The sequence below is a fragment of the Calypte anna genome, chromosome 2, assembly GCF_003957555.1.
Source record: "Calypte anna isolate BGI_N300 chromosome 2, bCalAnn1_v1.p, whole genome shotgun sequence".
NCBI lineage: Eukaryota > Metazoa > Chordata > Aves > Apodiformes > Trochilidae > Calypte > Calypte anna.
The window spans coordinates 147,415,807-147,433,118 of NC_044245.1; the positions used below are offsets into that span (position 1 = coordinate 147,415,807).

Genomic DNA, 17,312 nt, shown 5'->3' on the forward strand with positions numbered 1-17,312 from the left:
TTAGTTTCTCCATTATTTAAACAAACATTTGAGCTGACCTAGCAGAAATGCCTGACCTGTATATTTTTAAGATAAAGAACCAAAATTAATAATCACTAACACCAATAATTAATATTCTTCATGTATCTTAAAAATACCAGAGAAATACTGTTCCATTACCAATATGGATAACTTAATGCTTAGAAGGGTTGAGTTATCACACTGATTTAAGACCATATCTACAGCTTTTAAGAACAGTACAAGAACTTCCACAGAGAGTACTTTCAGCAAACTATGTGAAACCATTTAAGAGGTAGACCTTCCAGGAGGAAAAAAAAATATAGAAAATAGACAACATTTGGGCCAACATGGTGTATTTACAAAGCATCCATTTTAGAAAATTTTAGAGCAAGCAATGTGATTCAGACAGCTGGTTTATAAGCAGCCCTGTAGAAGGCTGGTGGCCACATTTAGGAGCAGCTTGATTGGGCCATATTTTGATTTTGGACTATGAACAAATGGTATTTTAGTAATGTGTTTTGCCAAGCTGTAACCCTGTTAGAACTGGCAGGGTGAGATATTTACTGACACACACACTAAAATAATAAGAGACTACAAGTGCTTGGCAGTTGAACTTGACACATGAAGACCTGCTAGCAGGGAAATATTTAGAGGACACAGACCTCTTCCATTTGTGACTCTGCAAAACTACGAAACACTTGGCAAAGACTTGTCAGAATTTCACATTTTTACTTTATTTGGGAATGAGTGTCAGCCCCTCTCATCTTATAGGATGCACAAGCTCCAGCATCCACACTACTCTAACAGGATACATCTGGACCACTACAGGATGAGTCTTGCAGCAGTTCTGTACAAAAGCAGAAGGGTTTTAGAGTCTGCTCTCACTTCAGTGCAATCACCACAGCAGTTCCTACAGCTGACAGGCACCTTTGGCAGGTGAAAATGAAAGTAAATGCATCTCTCAGATTAATGTAAGTCCTGTCATGTTCAGATGATTTGATCATGCCCTGTCAGTCCATCAACTTTTCTGGCATGCTTAACCACAAAATACACAGCTGCCATCCTTTGAGGGATGCTTTACATATGACCTAAGGAAACCTCCTGGGACAAAGTGGGAGCAAATCTCATCCACACATCTGGAAGCACTATTGTGTTGGAGCTAGAGCATATGTATTGTGCCCCTTTATATCCCCACAGAGCCATTTTCCAGGGGTAGAGTGGTTAAGAGGAATCAGCATAATGGTTTCATCAGCATTTCATAAGCATTTGTTACAAGACAGGCAGGGCTACCACAAGCAGGCCATGCAGGCAGCAGAGTTGCTAACCTACATTTACTAGTTTGGATATTGGTTGGCCTTATGAACTATTACCCTCCCTCCAAAAAACCCCACCAAACCACCAGCAAATGATGTCTGAAAAGCATCTAGTGCCTCATAAGCATTTTCTGTTGGACCTTACTATCAGATATGCAGCCTTTAATTACCCAACACATCCTCAGTGAATCAATCTCACACTCACTACAGCATCTTTCCTTAAATGTTCATAAGGGGAAAATATTTATGCAATAGTTTCTACTGGATTAGGCAAACTTCTTCCAGTAGGATGAGAGTTTCTTTGCTGAAAAAGGGTATTCTCAAAGTCAACAAAACACAGCCAACATTAATTTAACTGAAAGATTCAAAGTGATTGCACTTGAGTCATGCTCTAGATGCAGGGTTGCTGGCATAAAAAAAAAAAAAACAAACCATGGCAGGGTGAAGTTCAGCCTACACAAGCATGATTGATTGTTTAGAAAACAAAGCTAATCTAGTGGTTGTTTCTTTATGCACAGCTAATTGCATACCAGCTCGAGTACCTTTCCAGATCATTCTCAAAGGCAGAATGAATTTGTGGTCAGATAGTATCACAGATACTTCTATAGGTAGGCAGAGCTGCTTTAATACTTGAAGACACTGGAAGTAGCATATGAGAAGCTGAGGAAAATGAGGGAAACACAAGAATTTCATTACACACAATAGCTTGATAGTCAAGTGCAACAGCTGAGTTGGCAGGTTGGCCTGCTAGGTATCTAATATCCTCAGAAAGGCATCAGATCTACTCAGAAGAGCATTCACTAGAATCACCAAAAAAAAGCAATAATTTTTCTCATTCTGTTACCCTGAGCAGATCCCAAAGTCTCAAGCCAAGTGGGAAATTCCACTGGGAGATCAGGAAAGAAATACCTTTATATTCAAACCTGACAAAACAGGTTTGGGTTTGTGCCTTTATTCTTTTTAGTGTCAGCCATCTTCACAGGAAGGAAAATAAAAGGAACTCCATAGTCTATATGGATAGATTTTCAGTGTAACAGCTACAGCTTAAATTCAAGATCCCAAAACTGGCCAAGTAAATATAAAGTCTTTGAGTATCTGCTTTCCACTTTTAAAAAATGTGTAACAGTTCCAGCCTGGAGACCTGCAAGTGAAATTTCTTGTGTTGATTTGAAAGAAAAACAGAAACAGCAACTTCTTGCATGGAGAAGTTTAAGATTAGACTAACATGCAGCTAACATTAAGGAACCTCCTGTCTCAGGGGCTCTTCACAGAACATGGCAGATGAAGCACTGACCCAACTGAGGGCTGATCAATGACTTCTGCCTTTAATGCACTGCAGACTACTTACTCATGCATCTGAAGAGTTTGACAGGAGCCTCCTCTGAGCTACTAAACTGTTCTTGAGTAATAAGACAAAAATAGTGTGGGCTCCCTGAAGATAGTTAAATAGCTTTCCGTTCATCTTTTGTCATCCACACTTCTTTACTATGCTTCTGACATTTGGGGTGGCACCAGACTTTTCCTCATCTCACTCCACTTGCATTCAGCCTGGATTTACCTCTGCTGCTCTGCTTGTCTGATAGAAGAAATACAAGATTTTCAGCCTCAACTGCTTGGTTTAATCTTTAATCAGCCTCTGCTGAGAACTGGCATACCACAAGCTAGTTCATCCAGCTCTTCACTTTAAGCTTTCAATGCTTTCTCTTCTCTGATCCTACAAGTATAAAGGATGCAGAGTCTTCTTACTGCTCCTCTTGAAAGCTGAGCCTGACCTTACAGTATTCTAGATGTTACATTTCCAGCTCCCTGATCTGTCACTCCTGATAATTCTCCTGGCTTCTACTTGCTTTAATACACTAATAGTTTCCCCCTTTCCAAAACTGACTTGATGTTGAAGATGACAACAACTGTCCAAAGAAGCAAGGAGCAGCACTAATCACAAGCAGAGGTCAGATAGATGTGAACACACATACAGATGCCTGAAGCTTTTGGGTGTTTCTGACTAGAAAGATTTCAGAAAGTTTATTTCTCTGGTGCAGAGGAAATCACAGGCTTACATCTGTGGGGAAAAAAACAGGACAGTCATAATTTCTACAACAAAGGGACAAGTTGAAGTTACATTACCTAAGTCAAGTACTTGAATGAATATTGCACATTACTTAATTTCATCTTTTCAAAAGAGCTTTAGATTTTTAGACTATTTCTTTAAAGAACTGCTCTACTTAGAATACTTTTGCTTATCAGTTAATTCTGGTACAAGATAGTGGCTTGGCTTTCAACCAAGCCCATGAAGATAGTTAACACTTACAGGATTCCTTTCTCTAACAGCAGAACTAAATCCAATTATCACACATGAAGTTGATAAGGGATAGTACATTTGCCCCTGAATTATTTCTCTGCTTTGGACTGGTTCCCTCACTGCTTGCAAGATGTTTACAGGCAGCAGTTTGTTGAAATTAACAGACTTGTCATTCAGGTTAAGGAACAACTTAACCCTGAACTTGGCCAAGCCCTTGACAAGCAGACAAAAAGTGATGTCGATACAGTGATGTACAAATTAGTCCTAAATATTCCTAAGTCTGTGGTGACACTAATTTTGTCTAGAATTTCTAGAATGCCTGGGTGGCTTAGTATAAGTACCAACTGGTTTCAATTAAATCAAATACAACTGAGTACAGAATTGATTAGAATGAATAGAATTTATTATAGATTCAATTCTAGACAACTGGAATTCACAGAATAGGTTTGAAGGGACCTTAGAGATCATCTAGTTCCAACCCTCCTGTATTTAGTCAGTCAAGAAGTCTTCAATGAAATAATCCTACACTGATGAAGGTTTAATCCTACACATGAAGGTTTAAAAAAAATCAGCAGTAATGTAGGATTTCACAGGTCTTCTTAATAAGCTGTACAAGGTGGCACCCACACTTATATGAAGGCTCTGGCAACCTTAGATAAAATCACAACAGAAGTGGGCAGGACACTCATATGAACTTAGAGAACATTAAAACAGCTTCCACAACTTTTGCCATAAAAATAGTTGACTCCAAAACAGAAGTTCTAAGCAGGGTCTCAGGAGCTCTCTAGTGTTGGTCCATGCACTGGGGCAGGCTTATTGAACAGAGATCTGTAAGAACTGCAAAAGACACTGAAATAAAAAGAAAAAAAAACCAAAAAGCAGCAAATGCTTAGTTGAACACTGCTCCTGCTAGCAGCTTAACCAGAGAAGGGATTGTATGTTTCTCAGGGAGACCAAGTCAGTAGCCTGTGGAAAAAGAGAGATTCTTTTGTGCTAGTATTACAGGAGAGGTGAGGATCACCTGACATGACCAATGACTCCCCATCAGGAAAAACAACATTCAGCTCTAACACTTCAGTGAGCAAAGCATGCTGCATGTAAACAGACTGGGCCAACCAGAAAAAGCTGGAGGAGGAAATAATGGAAAGGATAAGAGCCAGAAGACGTGACTGCACGTCTGAAGGGCAGGAGATTATTCTGCTTATTTAAACAAAGGCTTGACAGTAGGTTTCAAATGTAAAAGTTGTTGAAAAGACAACATGAAGTCATCTCTCCATCAGAATAGTAATGATTGAAACCAAGCTGAAACCAGGATTATAGCATATTCTCTTCAGCCTATCAGTAACATAACCTGAGTGCTATCCATCATGAAAAGGAGAAAAAGCAAACTCACTCCTTCCTTGCCACACTCATTAACAACTTCCTAATGGCTCTCCAAGATGAGGATGCTCCTTGCAGCTCTTGCATCTCCCCATTTGCACACACACAGCCCCCTCCCTCGCTGTCCAGTTGCACAAATACAGACATTTTACATGTCCTCCATGCAGAGTTTTGCATCTTCAGCAGTAACACAGGGAGCTGAGGAAGAAAACTACTTGGTTCTTGCAGCCTGTGAACAAGAAACTACATTTAATATTTGACTAGAAGATCTTAAAGTTGATGCAAGTTGCTGGTCAATGCATGGAGATATTTGATGTTTTACTCACTTGTCAGAGCAAGGAAGCCCTGAAGGTAAAAAATGTCATCACTTAATGAAAAGTGTAGCTTGCCCTTCTAGGCTGCATTTTATTTTGGCAGCTTTATGAAGAATGTTGTGCTTAGTCATTTCACTTTTCCAATTACAGCACGAGCTTATGCAATAAAGTAATGTGTTTACTGTTTGAACAATCACCTGCCAGATTTTTGGGAGGAATAAGATTTGATTAAAGCAATGAGCAGTTAAGCATAACCTACTTAAACGTTTTAGGTTTTAAGAGCCCAGATAGACCTGAAAGATCTTAATGTAGCTTTGTGTAGCAGTCAGGATTTAATGGACAAAACAGGGGCACCACATTCTTGTTAATCTCATTTAAGTGAAATGTGTTTACTATTCCATCAGAGCTTTACATTTTTGCTCTTCCAGTAGCAAAATTTAAGTTCAATATTTTTCATCTATAAAAACATTTCTGCAAAATAAATGGTCACGTTTTTGACCCACGAACTTCTCTGGTGAAGTACAGATCACCATATAGTACAAGAGACCTTGTCCAAAAGGTCACTTCCATTTTGGTTTATACCTTTATTTTTAAGCCAAAAGATAATTACATTTCTAAGTTGCAATTCCATAACAGCCATGATGAGACAAGATCACTACTCTTAGCCTGTGAACTTGCTTTCAAGCAACTGGCAATGAGTTTAAGATAACTTAATTGGCTTAGGGAGTTAGGGGATAAAAATTTATTGATTTACTAGGAAAAAAAGCAAATTATGCAGGAAAAGAAGTCATGTAGTGCCTGTAAAGTTCTTCCTACTTGTACAAACTGCACTTTGCATTGACTGCAGATAACCCAAGAGTTTCAGCTGGGAAAGCTTTCTCAGTTCACTTTCCTTCAAGAACTTAACATGTCCTTGCCTCACTACTCATCATACATGAAGTCAGGAGAAACAGGATGAATACAAAATGTGCAACTATAGCCTATATTTTCCCCCATGAAAGAATATTTGTCTAACAAAAAGCTTCAGCCAGGCTTAAGCCTTCACTGACATGGAGCACAAAACTCTGCAAATAAGCTGTTAAAAGCCTTCAAAACATGGAGCTCAATTTAACATAGCTACAAGTTTTTCCCAGGTGTGGTATGAAACACAGATTCCTACTGAAGAAAATACTGTAATTAAAATGGACTCCAGTTTACTTTCAGACAGGCATCAGGTAACATCCTCAGCTACATGGGCAGGATCTCGAGTGGCCTGATCCTACATTTCTTGGCTGGACAGAAAATAAACTGAACACACATATGTGCCTCCTCCTTACATGCTTTCTACAAAACATTTCCTACTGTGTGGAGGAGGTGGGACTACCATTTGCTGCAGGTAAATTGATGTCAGAAGAACTGGTAGTTATACACTAAATCCATACTCCAAATCCCAGTGACACTCGTCCATCACTCTGGATACGTCCTTCACACATGCCAAGAGTGAAACCTAACTGATGAGAAGTTACCCAGGCTTTCTCTGCACCATCTGGAGTTTAAGTCTGTGCCTAACCTACTTGGAGGTCTGGGGAATGCACATCTAACACCAAACTATAAGCCCAGACAGAAACAGATTCACAGAATTGTGATTTAAGATCATCGAGTCCAAGACTAACCTAACAATCTGAGATGTATCCATTGGTCCTGTAACTCTGCCACATTTTCATTCTTTTTCCTGCAAGGTTGGAAGGGTGACAGCATTACTACAATTACAGATGCAAAAAGACAGATTTAGGTAGCTTTAGTCTTAGCAGCTCACATCAACCAATTTCTAGAGCTGCAGTTTCTCCTCATAGGCTACCAAACTAAGGAAGGAAAGTTCTGGGCTCTTGCTTGCTTTAGCAGATACAATGGAGCTGAGACATTTCCAACCTTGGCTTCTTGGTTTGCTCTCAGTTTAATCCAGTATTTTAAAAATCTCTTCTGTGAAAGCTAACAATGGAGCAGTATTATTATTTGAAAAAGATATCACTATTACCCAGACACTTCTAAAGAACATTATTGAATCCCTACATCAACAGTGGCAAGAAAATGAAGCATTGTAACAGCACTAGCAGAACCACACCAGGTAAGAATTAAAAAGTATGCTTAACAGTCATTAAAGTAAAAATAAGGGACCCATTTTTATTAAATATTTGTCATTGGCAGGCTTCCATTCATTTTCCAAGTTTCAGGTAGATGCAATATTAATGAACTGAATGCTGCTACTAGAGATAAACATAGTGTTGTTTTCATCTGCACAGAACTTCTACCCTGACCATGCTAATTTAAATGCAAGATGGGCAGTATATGGCAGAATGGAGATGTTGTAAACACAGAATACTAAAACACATTAATATGAGACTCTGTCCTTAACAGACAATACACTCTTTGTATTAAACCTTGGGGAACTATTAGCAACACCTCTCCTCAAACACCTCTCTAGGTCAGACTTTTTTTTTTTCCTACCACAAAGCAATTTTACTGAGAATGCCTGAAACACAGGACTGCAGCAGCTTCCTTACCCCATTTCCTTAGAGGCAAAATCTCCAAATGGTTTGGGCTGCAGCTATTTCTGCACACCACACTTAAAGAATTTGTCTTTTGTAAGCTGTGGTGTGTATTCCATTTTACAACAGTAATTGCTATGTAGGGACTTAAAGGTTTTGTCTAGTAGGAATGTTTGACCATGGGCCACTTAACAGCCTGTGGCTTTGTCAGTGGGAAATCCCCTAAAAACTTGAAAGATTGGTGAATGCCATCAAGGACGCATCAATCACTAAATCCCCAGTAGGCAGGATGAGGTTATGAACCACAATTAAGTCAACTTGACAAGTTCATTGAAGGATCCTGCAAGTGAAAGATTTGGAAATACCTACAGAGCCTCCTTGCAGAGCCACCCGGACAGTGAGCCTGTTGACCAAAAGCTTCTGAAAGAGTCTCAAGTTAAGAGAACAGTGCAGCTATTATTGAACCAGTAATAAATTTAGGCATTCATTACAACCAGTTATTCAGTAACCAGCCTTAACACAAAACTGGAACTGATCTCTTGGAAACAGTGTTAATTTAGGAGCACAGTTAATAAGGAAGAGAATGCTGCTAAATGCAGCTCGGGGAAATCCTGTGCAGCATTGGGCTGCTGGAATGAGCTGGAAGTTCATAGTGTCATGAACATAAATGTTTAGTAGTTTGCAGTTACTGAATACTGGTTTTTAAGTGTCACTTTCCATGAAGTGACATAGGCAGAGGTAGGAAGATGCAAAGAAATCTCTTCAAGGAGCATGAAGTCACTGAAGATCCCTGAGACACATTAGGTTTTACATAGGCAAAGTGATATTAATTAGTTCTAGCCAAGAACAGGCTAAGAATATCTAGAGACAGGGTATTAAAGTTCTATCTTAAGTCATCACACCAAAGATGATTACTTGCCCACAAGTAGATCCTACTGTTCCTCACTAATTAAAAGAATTACTGACAATTTAATAACACCACCACTAAATGAACAGGCATCTATAGAAGGTGCTCACACAAGATTCAATGGATGGGAACCTAAATCCTTTTATATACAGCTTTACTGAGGACTGCTACACAGTTGAAAGGCTGTAGATATACTTTTAAAGTAGATATACTTTTATCTAGCACCCCAGTCCAGCTCATATGCATACAAAGAAGATTAGAGATCCCACTAGCACTCTAGGGTCAAAAGGCTTATTTTCAAATGGCATCCTGAATTGTCATGCAAACTATCCCAGAGTGACCATCTGGAAGAGGACACATCTGGTTCGATGCTGTTCTTCCAGTTGACGAAGTTCTACTGCTGTGCAGCTGCACATTGAGAGCTTTGAATAAATGGCAGAATTGGAAAGATGATTTGAAAGCAAAGCAGCAGGAAAAGCCCCAAGTGTAAGGCCAGCAAAACTGTAGGATCATGTCACATAACTGTAAAGCCACCACCACCCCTTCCAGTCTCTTGAAGGAATTAAATGTTTTGATTTTTAAGCTGTGGCTACCATCACAAATGGCAGCCAGAGCCCCACCAATGTTTTTGGAAATAATCAGGATAACTCCTGAACTGAGGGGTGTAAGCCTTTTCCCTTTCTAAATAGAAGTTAAGAGCAGAACAAGAACAAACCTACATCACAAGCTGATTCCCCCAGATACATTTCAGACAGCAAACAGGATATGTACACTCAATGTGTTAAAGCAAGCTGTGCATTTGTTTTGGGTTATGTTTTGAACTCTTGGGAGTTAGCTGGCCAGCCACACCACTCTAAGGAGCAATGGTTCAGACTGTCAAATCTCTCCTCTGGGAGTAGCCAGGGCCAGACTGCACAGCTCAGTGTATTTGTTCAGATATTCTCTTTATAAAATGGGAGGAGTTTTTACCCCGCTTGCATGCCTTCTCCCTCCCCACAAAAAATAAACAAACAAAAAAACCCCCGAAAAACCCCCAAACCAACCAACCAACCAAAACCCACGCAAACAAAAACACCAAACCACAAAAAAACCAAAACTGAAGTTTTCAGTACCTGGGAATAAAGTTCCAGCATCAACACTATTTTAACAGTTCATCCCTGTTTCTCTATTTGTACTCCCATATGATTGATAATCAAGTTGTAAATTTAACAGCACTCAGATTAAGTGTATTCTGGAAGACTGTTTGCTGCATATAAATGATGGTAGGAAAATAAGTGGCAAGAAATCTGACTGTTCTGTAGTCATTGCTTGTTGGGTTAAGCCACTGGTTTCTGGATGTGGTCCAGGAAGACTGATCATATATTCAAGGACAGAATGACAAAGATAAGTGTGACATGCAGTTGGGCTTTTATAAAAGAGCACTTTGGGTACAGCCCCCAGTTAGATCATTTATTTATCTGGCACCAAAGGGTGATAATGGCTTGTTTTCAAGTCTCCAAAATAAATGGACTATACTGCATGCAGAAGTAGTCCAGGCCAGCCAGCAGGATAGAAAATATGCAGGGTCAGCATAACACTGGTTTCAATTTCAGTTACAAAAACATTAGTGCTCTCATTTAACACAAGATGAGGAAATGAGGTTTTCTCCCTGCTCTGCTAAAAGTGCCAGTGTTGCCCTCCTCAGAACACTGATCAAACCCACTTCAGATGTAGTTTAGCAAAACAACTCAGGGGCAATGTTTTCCTAATGCTACAGAGTGCTAAGACATTTAAAAGCATCTTCAAACTGTTCTTTAATGCTAAGTTTTGTCTAGCTCCTATGCTTTTATTCCTTTGCAACACAACCAGCAAGTACTGACTGACAATTTCAGTCCTGCAAGGGAAGAAGTCTCAGTCCACTCCCAGAGCACCTCAGATTAATCAGTCTTCATATAACACTGCAAAAAATAAACTGCTGGTCAAACCTTAAGTATCAAGCCAGCCAGGTGTCCTAAAGCTTGAGAAACAAGTTTAATAGCCTATATCCTTCATGAAAGGGAGTCCTGGGAAGCAAGCCTTCCCCAGCTTTAACTGGGTTAAGAGTTTTATTAGTTCTCCATATTGCAGACACCAACTTCCCATCACCTATGTAATGAGATTCATGTCCAAGCAGACTAAGTGCCAGCAAATGCCAAGCCAAGGTCAGAAGCAGCTCCTAAAACAAACCAAATCATTGCCCAACAAAAGCTTTGTGTCCTGATGCTTGCCAGAGTCACTTGCCAAGAGCCAAGTTTGATGAGAAAACGTGGCTGCTTCTCCAAAGTTGTTTTAATGCACTATGCCAGCTGCTAGCTTAATGACTTTGCAGTACTTGTTAGAAATACCAGCACTAAGGGGTTTTAGTTAAAGCTACTGCATGCCTCTTTCCCTAAGATGGCAGTTCAACAGCACACAAACCACTCAGCAGCTTCAGGCACTGCAGTGCTCTGAATCCATTGCTGAGATGTCTAAAGTTCAGCTTTTAACTGGAGGCAAATCCAGTCCCCTGCAACTCTACCAGGTCTAGATTTAATAGCATGAACTCAGCTCATTTTCATGCAGAGTATCTTGTTCCACTTGGAAGAGTGACCAGAGATACAGAAGCATAACAGAATAACTAGTTTATTCAGGATAGCAATAACTAAGTGGCTGGATTCAAGAGGCTCTCACAGTGCCAGCTGGAAGTCACAATATGCTTTACCCATGGAAGTTTTGGGTGGTTACTCCAAGAAGGGCTGGGACCCAAATGCAAGATGTGTGGGTAACTGATAAGCTGCTGACTGTAAAACAGTCACCTGACCAGCAGCAGCTTACCAAAGGCATATAAAATCTTTAGTTCACAGCACAGAGCTCTGTAGTTTAACAGTGTCTGTGTCCAGGCTTGGTTTCTGGGATGTCCAAGGGTCTCCTGTCTGGAAGCTCACTCTCAAATTGAAGCATCAGCTGTCTGTCAAGCTCCAGACCTGGTGTCACTCATCCTGGCAGCAGGCATTCTGCCTCAACTGTCTGGGAACTGGATTTGACAGAATCATTTGTATTTTCTGCTTCTCTGTGGTGAAATACACAGCTCTGCTATAAAGTTTATTGGACTCATTAAAGCAGGAGTAATGCTCTGCTTAGGAAAAGTATTGTTCCAAACACCACTGCAAAAACTGTTTCAAGTAGTTTAGTGCTGGTATATTAAGCCAGGTGACAGTCACTGCACTTTATTCTTTAAGTTCAGAACACATTGAGTGTTTTGTGAGGCTGGCAAGGAGCTGTGAGTTGAAGGGCTGGAAGCTCTGACAGAATAGTTACCAAATCAGTTAGGTTTTCTCCAGTGGCAGAACCAGCACACATGGCTATGCCACAGTCAGATTTTTGATGAATCTTATGCCTGTAGCTGGAACAGGTCACAGGCAGGGAACTCACAAGTATTACAGGTTGTGGGAGTGACCCTTGCAGAAGTAAAATGCAGCACAAACAGTTCATGTTACCACTTACTCTGCAAGCTGCCAAAGCTTCCCTGTCCACCACATGACAGCTTCATCACTTCCACAGCAGCTCTCCTGGCAGACCAAATAGGAAGCTCCATTTCAACCCAAGTAGCTTTGCCTCTCTTCAGCATGTTTCTATATTAACCATCACAATAAAGTCAGTTTGAAGTGCAAGTGAAGCTTGTTTTTATCAAGCATGACACAAATGCAGGAGTTGCTCCACACACACTGCTGAGGCATTTGATGCAAATATTTTAGGGTGGCAGCAGAGGTAAAGGCTGCCAGCTGCAGCTCCTGTGATGGGTGATGTGAATGGATTTCACTTTTTTTTGCATAACATGAGAGTGGAAGTGCCTACAAGCTGTGGGTAAAACTGGCTACAAGCTGTAGGAATTGAAGCCTGAGAACATGAGGTGTTCAACAAAGAATGACAGCAGCACATAACAGGCAGAGTTTACAGATTAAGCTAGGCAAGATCAAGTGTTACTGTGTAAAGGAATCCTTTGTTACTTAAAACACTGCCTGTTGGAAGTACAGAAGTGTTACCTGTAACCATACTGAGAGCTGAAGGGATTATCTAGCCATCATTTTAGCCATCAGCTTCCACCTGGGCATAAGATGTCTCTCAAAGCTTTAAGCATCTTTTCTAAGCTACTCATTTTGACTTCAAGGGTTTTTAAAAAAGCATTAGATGAAGTTTCACTGGTGAAATGCTCTGCTGGTACCATCCAAAGTTAGCGTTCCCATGGCTTTTAGAAATGACCCATTTAAACAGAGTTTACCCAGAGATAAATGTGGAGTCCACAAATTCCAGCCCTAGCACACAAGCAGAGCAATATTAAATTACCAAGACCTAACTTCCTGGCTGTCAGTGAATCCAGGACTGGAGCGAGTTTAAAGGTAATTAACCTCTGAGGTCACAGCCTTGTGAGATGGTTCCAAATTCAGCCTGCTTTCTCTAAGCTCCTCAGAGCCTGTGTTTCCACACAGCAGAATGGAGTGGCTTCAGAAAGCTCCTCAGATGGGCTACAATATTCTCTTCAGTGTGAAAACTTTGGGTAACAGGTACTTACAACAAACAATCCTGTGTATTGTGTCAGAGTAACACCAGGCTTCATTGGAAGCCATGTAAATATTCCATTTGTGCTGCCCCACTGAAAAGGCACAGGAACAAGTGGCCACTTTGTGAATTTTGTTGTAATATGACAGAGGGAGCAGCCAGTGTACCAGCTAAGTCATCCTTCCAACTATCTTCTCACCACAAATGAAGGACACCTCCAGCAGAAGTCGTTCTCCTTTGTCAGCTGAAGGCAGGACAGTAAAGGGGTATTTAAATCAGATTTTCTGCTTTGAGGGACAGGACTGCTTCTGATTGCAAGGAGTCCCCACAGCATCCAAACAAAATCCCATCAGCAGATCCTGCTCATTCCTCTCCCAGTGACAAACTCCCAGGGAGCAGCAGGTTCCTGCAGAAGTCCACACACTTTATGCAAGAGGGTTATCTATGGAACCATACGTTTTCAGTTTTACTGAAGATGCCTCAGTCATACATAATTGAGTGTAAGAACTGCTATCATTTACTGGCTCAGAGAGGCATGAGCCAACCCCATGTAAATTGGCCTCTGATATTACAAACAGCTAACTGAAATAGAAGTTGTTCCACTGATCCCATCCATTAGATCATGGAAATTGTTATTTTGTCATGAAAACTCCCTTAAATACCCAATTTAAACTCATTAATATAGGAATGAAGCTCTCAGTTCCAAGACAGCAGCTGCCACTATCTTTGATAGACATGGGAACTCACAGATGTTTTTTAGATGCCTCAGAGACCACTAGATACAACTTTAGGAGCTTACAATAAGTGTCAGCTTTTCAAACTTAAAAAAAAAAAAAAGTACTACTTCTTTAGCCAGAGTTCCCTTAATCTCTCATCTTTCCCTTCCTTATTTAGGAAGGGAAAAATTAGGCCTGCTGAATATTTCGTCAGTCCAGTATAATCATTAAACACACCAAGCAAGGTGTGCAAGACCTTATCTTTTGCAATACTAGTGTGGGGGATGGAGGCATACACAAGCTGTGTCAGTGCAATCACATCAGCAACCACTTCTGCCAGGTATTTTTAAAAAAAACCACAAAACCCTGACTTCTGCAGGGCAACAGAAAGTATTCACCAGCAGCTCTTTCTTTCTTTGAGCTCAGGCACCTGCTCAAGCCATATTTCATTAAATATTTTAGTAGCACTGCCTGATCAAAGCAGTGGAACATGAACACAGAGCATACTGGATCAGTTCTTACAGAGCAGTAAGGATCTGTGCTGTAACATTGCAGTTTCTTCTCATGAATCCTTTCAATGCTGGAGTTACCTATCCCTGTAGATCCACTTCTTGTAACACCTCTCCTTTCCTGAAGAAGGAATTGCCTCCTCTGTTCAAAATTCTGCAATATCATTCCTACCCTCTCCTATTTGTAATTTGTTGCATTAGCCAAGCTCTAGCAACATTGAGTCACTCACTGCACCCAGTGCAGAGTCAGAGCCTTGGCTGGAGCTTTTCCTCCCTTCCCTTTTTTCCCCACTATACATAGGGAATACAGCAGGCCAGCCACTACAGAAGAAAACTTCTCCACACAGAGAACATTTTCTAAGGTCAAACACAGCTTCCACACCTGCTAAAGGTGCTAAATTAGGGCTGGAGTTGCAATCACTGCTAACATGATCTTCAATCTATCAAAGCTACAGTTTTCCTTAAGAGTTAAGTGCAAAGTAATTTCTTCCCCCAGTACTCCACCACCACCATATCAGAGTAGGTGTGGTGAGACTTAACTGTTTTATGGCAAAGCATTGAGATTGGGTTACAGATTAAGTGTGGAATTATTTAGATGGCAGAGCAGTGAAGTTTAATAGTCTGAAAAGCTACACTAATTTCCATCTGTGGTCCCTTTGTCAAGTCCTCTTCCATCATACTCAAAGGGGCACTTGGCCAACTCTTTCTCAGCCCATCTTCACCTCATTAGGATTCACTATCCCAGACATCCCAGTCAAGCCTCTCCAACCCCACCTTACTCATCCTACCATTCAGTCCTCATTCCACCCTCATTTCTACAGCCCCACACCTCCCTTAGCCCAATCCTTCACCAGAGTCCAGTCCTTTCCAAATTCCACCCCTGTAGCCCCATGTCTCTCTCCCCTCATCCCTTTCCTGCCTCTCTCTCACATCTACCACATCCTAAAGCTCCTCATCCCCTTCCCATCTTTACAGCCCCACACATCCCTCACACCAAAGCCCCTCAATTCCTTCCTCACTTCTCTCCAGACCCGTAACTACTCCATCCAAAAGCTTCTCAGCCCTTCCCTGGCTTCAGTCCCACCCACACCTCTTCAAACATTCCTTACCATCCAAAGCCCCTCAGCCCAACCCTTGCCATCACCACCCCAAACCCTTCCTCACCTTCACCTCCCCTTCCAATCCCTCACACTGAGCCAATCTTCATCATCACCACCCCTTCCTCTCCCTCACCTCAAACCCTTCTTCACCTGCTCCTCTCCCTCACCCCAAGCCCTTCCCCTCACCTTCACCAACCACCCCTTCTCCTCTCCTTCACCCCAAGTCCTTCCTCACCTTCAACACCTCCTCTCTCACCTTCACCAACCTTTCCCTCCCCCCCATTACCCCAAACCCTTTCTCACCTTCACCACCCCTGCCCCACCCCAAGTCCTTCCTCTCCTCCTCCTCTCCCTCACCCCAAACCTTCCTTTCACCTTCACCACCCATCCCCTCTGCTCTCCCTCATTCCAAGCCCTTCCTCACCATCACCACCTCCTCCTCTCCTTCACCCCAAACCCTTCACCTCTTCTCCCTTACCCCAAACCCTCCCTTCACCACCACCAACCCTCTCCTCTCCCTCACCCCAAGACCTTCCTCACCTCCTCTCCCTCACCCCAAACCTTTCCTCACCTTCCCCACCCATACCCTCTCCTCTCCCTCGCCCCAAGACCTTCCTCACCCCTCTCCCTCACCCCAAGACCTTCCTCACCCCTCTCCTTCACCCCAAGCCCTTCTTCACCTCCTCTCCTTCACCTCAAGCCCTTCTTCACCTCCTCTCCTTCACCCCAAACCCTTCCTCACCCCTCTCCTTCACCTCAAGCCCTTCCTCACCTCCTCTCCTTCATCCCAAATCCTTCCTCACCCTCACCACCCATCCTCTCTCTTCTCCCTCACCCCTCTCCTTCATCCCAAACCCTTCCTCACCCCTCTCCTTCATCCCAAACCCTTCCTCACCTCCTTCTCTCCCTCACCCCAAGCCCTTCCTCACCTCCTCCTCTCCCCCACCCCAAGCCCTTCCTCACCTTCCCCCCCATCCCCTCTCGTCTTCCTCACCTTCACCACCCATTCCCTCTCCCTCACCCCAAACCCTTCCTCACCCGCTCCTTCCCCTCACTCCCCCCCTCACTCCGGACACCCCTCACACCCGCTCCCCCAGACCCCAAAACCCCCGCACCCCCTCTCCCACCCACCCCCATCCTTACCTGCCCCCGGGTCTCCCCCTACACCCGGGACCTGCTCCGTGCGGCGAGGGGGGAGGAAGAGGAGGATGATGATGAAGATGATGATGTGGAGGAGCAGGAGGAAGGCAACGGCCGCGGCGGGGAGGGTTGGGAGGGAGGGGGAAAGGGGAGGGAAGGGGGGGAAAAAAAAAAGGAGAGGAGGGAAGGGCGAGGTCACTCACGGCGGGACGAGCGCGGCGGGCGAGACGGGGGCACCAACGGGCGCTTTATACCGGGATCCTCGGAAACCCTCTCGCGCTTCCGCTTCCGCCCCCTCCCCGCCCCCTCCCCGCGCCGGGGGAGCTCATGAATATGCAATGAGGGGGGCGTGTCCCGGGAGGGGAAGGTTGAGGGGAGGGGGCGTTGCTAAGGTGACGGGAGGGGGGCTACGGGGGTGCCCGAGCATCCCCTCAAGGGGCAGGGGGGGTTGTTGGCGGGCTACGGGGGTGCCCGCGCATCCCCTCAGGGGAAGCTCTGAGGGGAGTGGGGAGGCTGGAGGGGTGAGCGGTGTTGTGGCGAGGTTATGGGTGTCCA

The 17,312-nt window shown here is 43.0% G+C and overlaps 1 protein-coding gene across 2 annotated transcripts in view; it reads right to left on the reverse strand.

Annotated features, from left to right (window-relative positions):
• The window catches only part of SLC45A4 (solute carrier family 45 member 4), a 68,600-nt gene extending 51,569 nt beyond the window's left edge, over positions 1–17,031 (reverse strand). The window contains exons 1-2 of one of the 2 annotated variants that reach the window (XM_030444436.1): positions 16,761–17,031; positions 6,959–7,017 (exon numbers count right to left, since the gene is read on the reverse strand). The gene's annotated coding sequence lies outside the window, so the exon portion shown is untranslated. The remainder of the gene's footprint in view (positions 1–6,958; positions 7,018–16,760) is intronic. The other variant, XM_030444435.1, reaches the window with a different exon arrangement.
• Between the last annotated feature and the right edge of the window lie 281 nt (positions 17,032–17,312).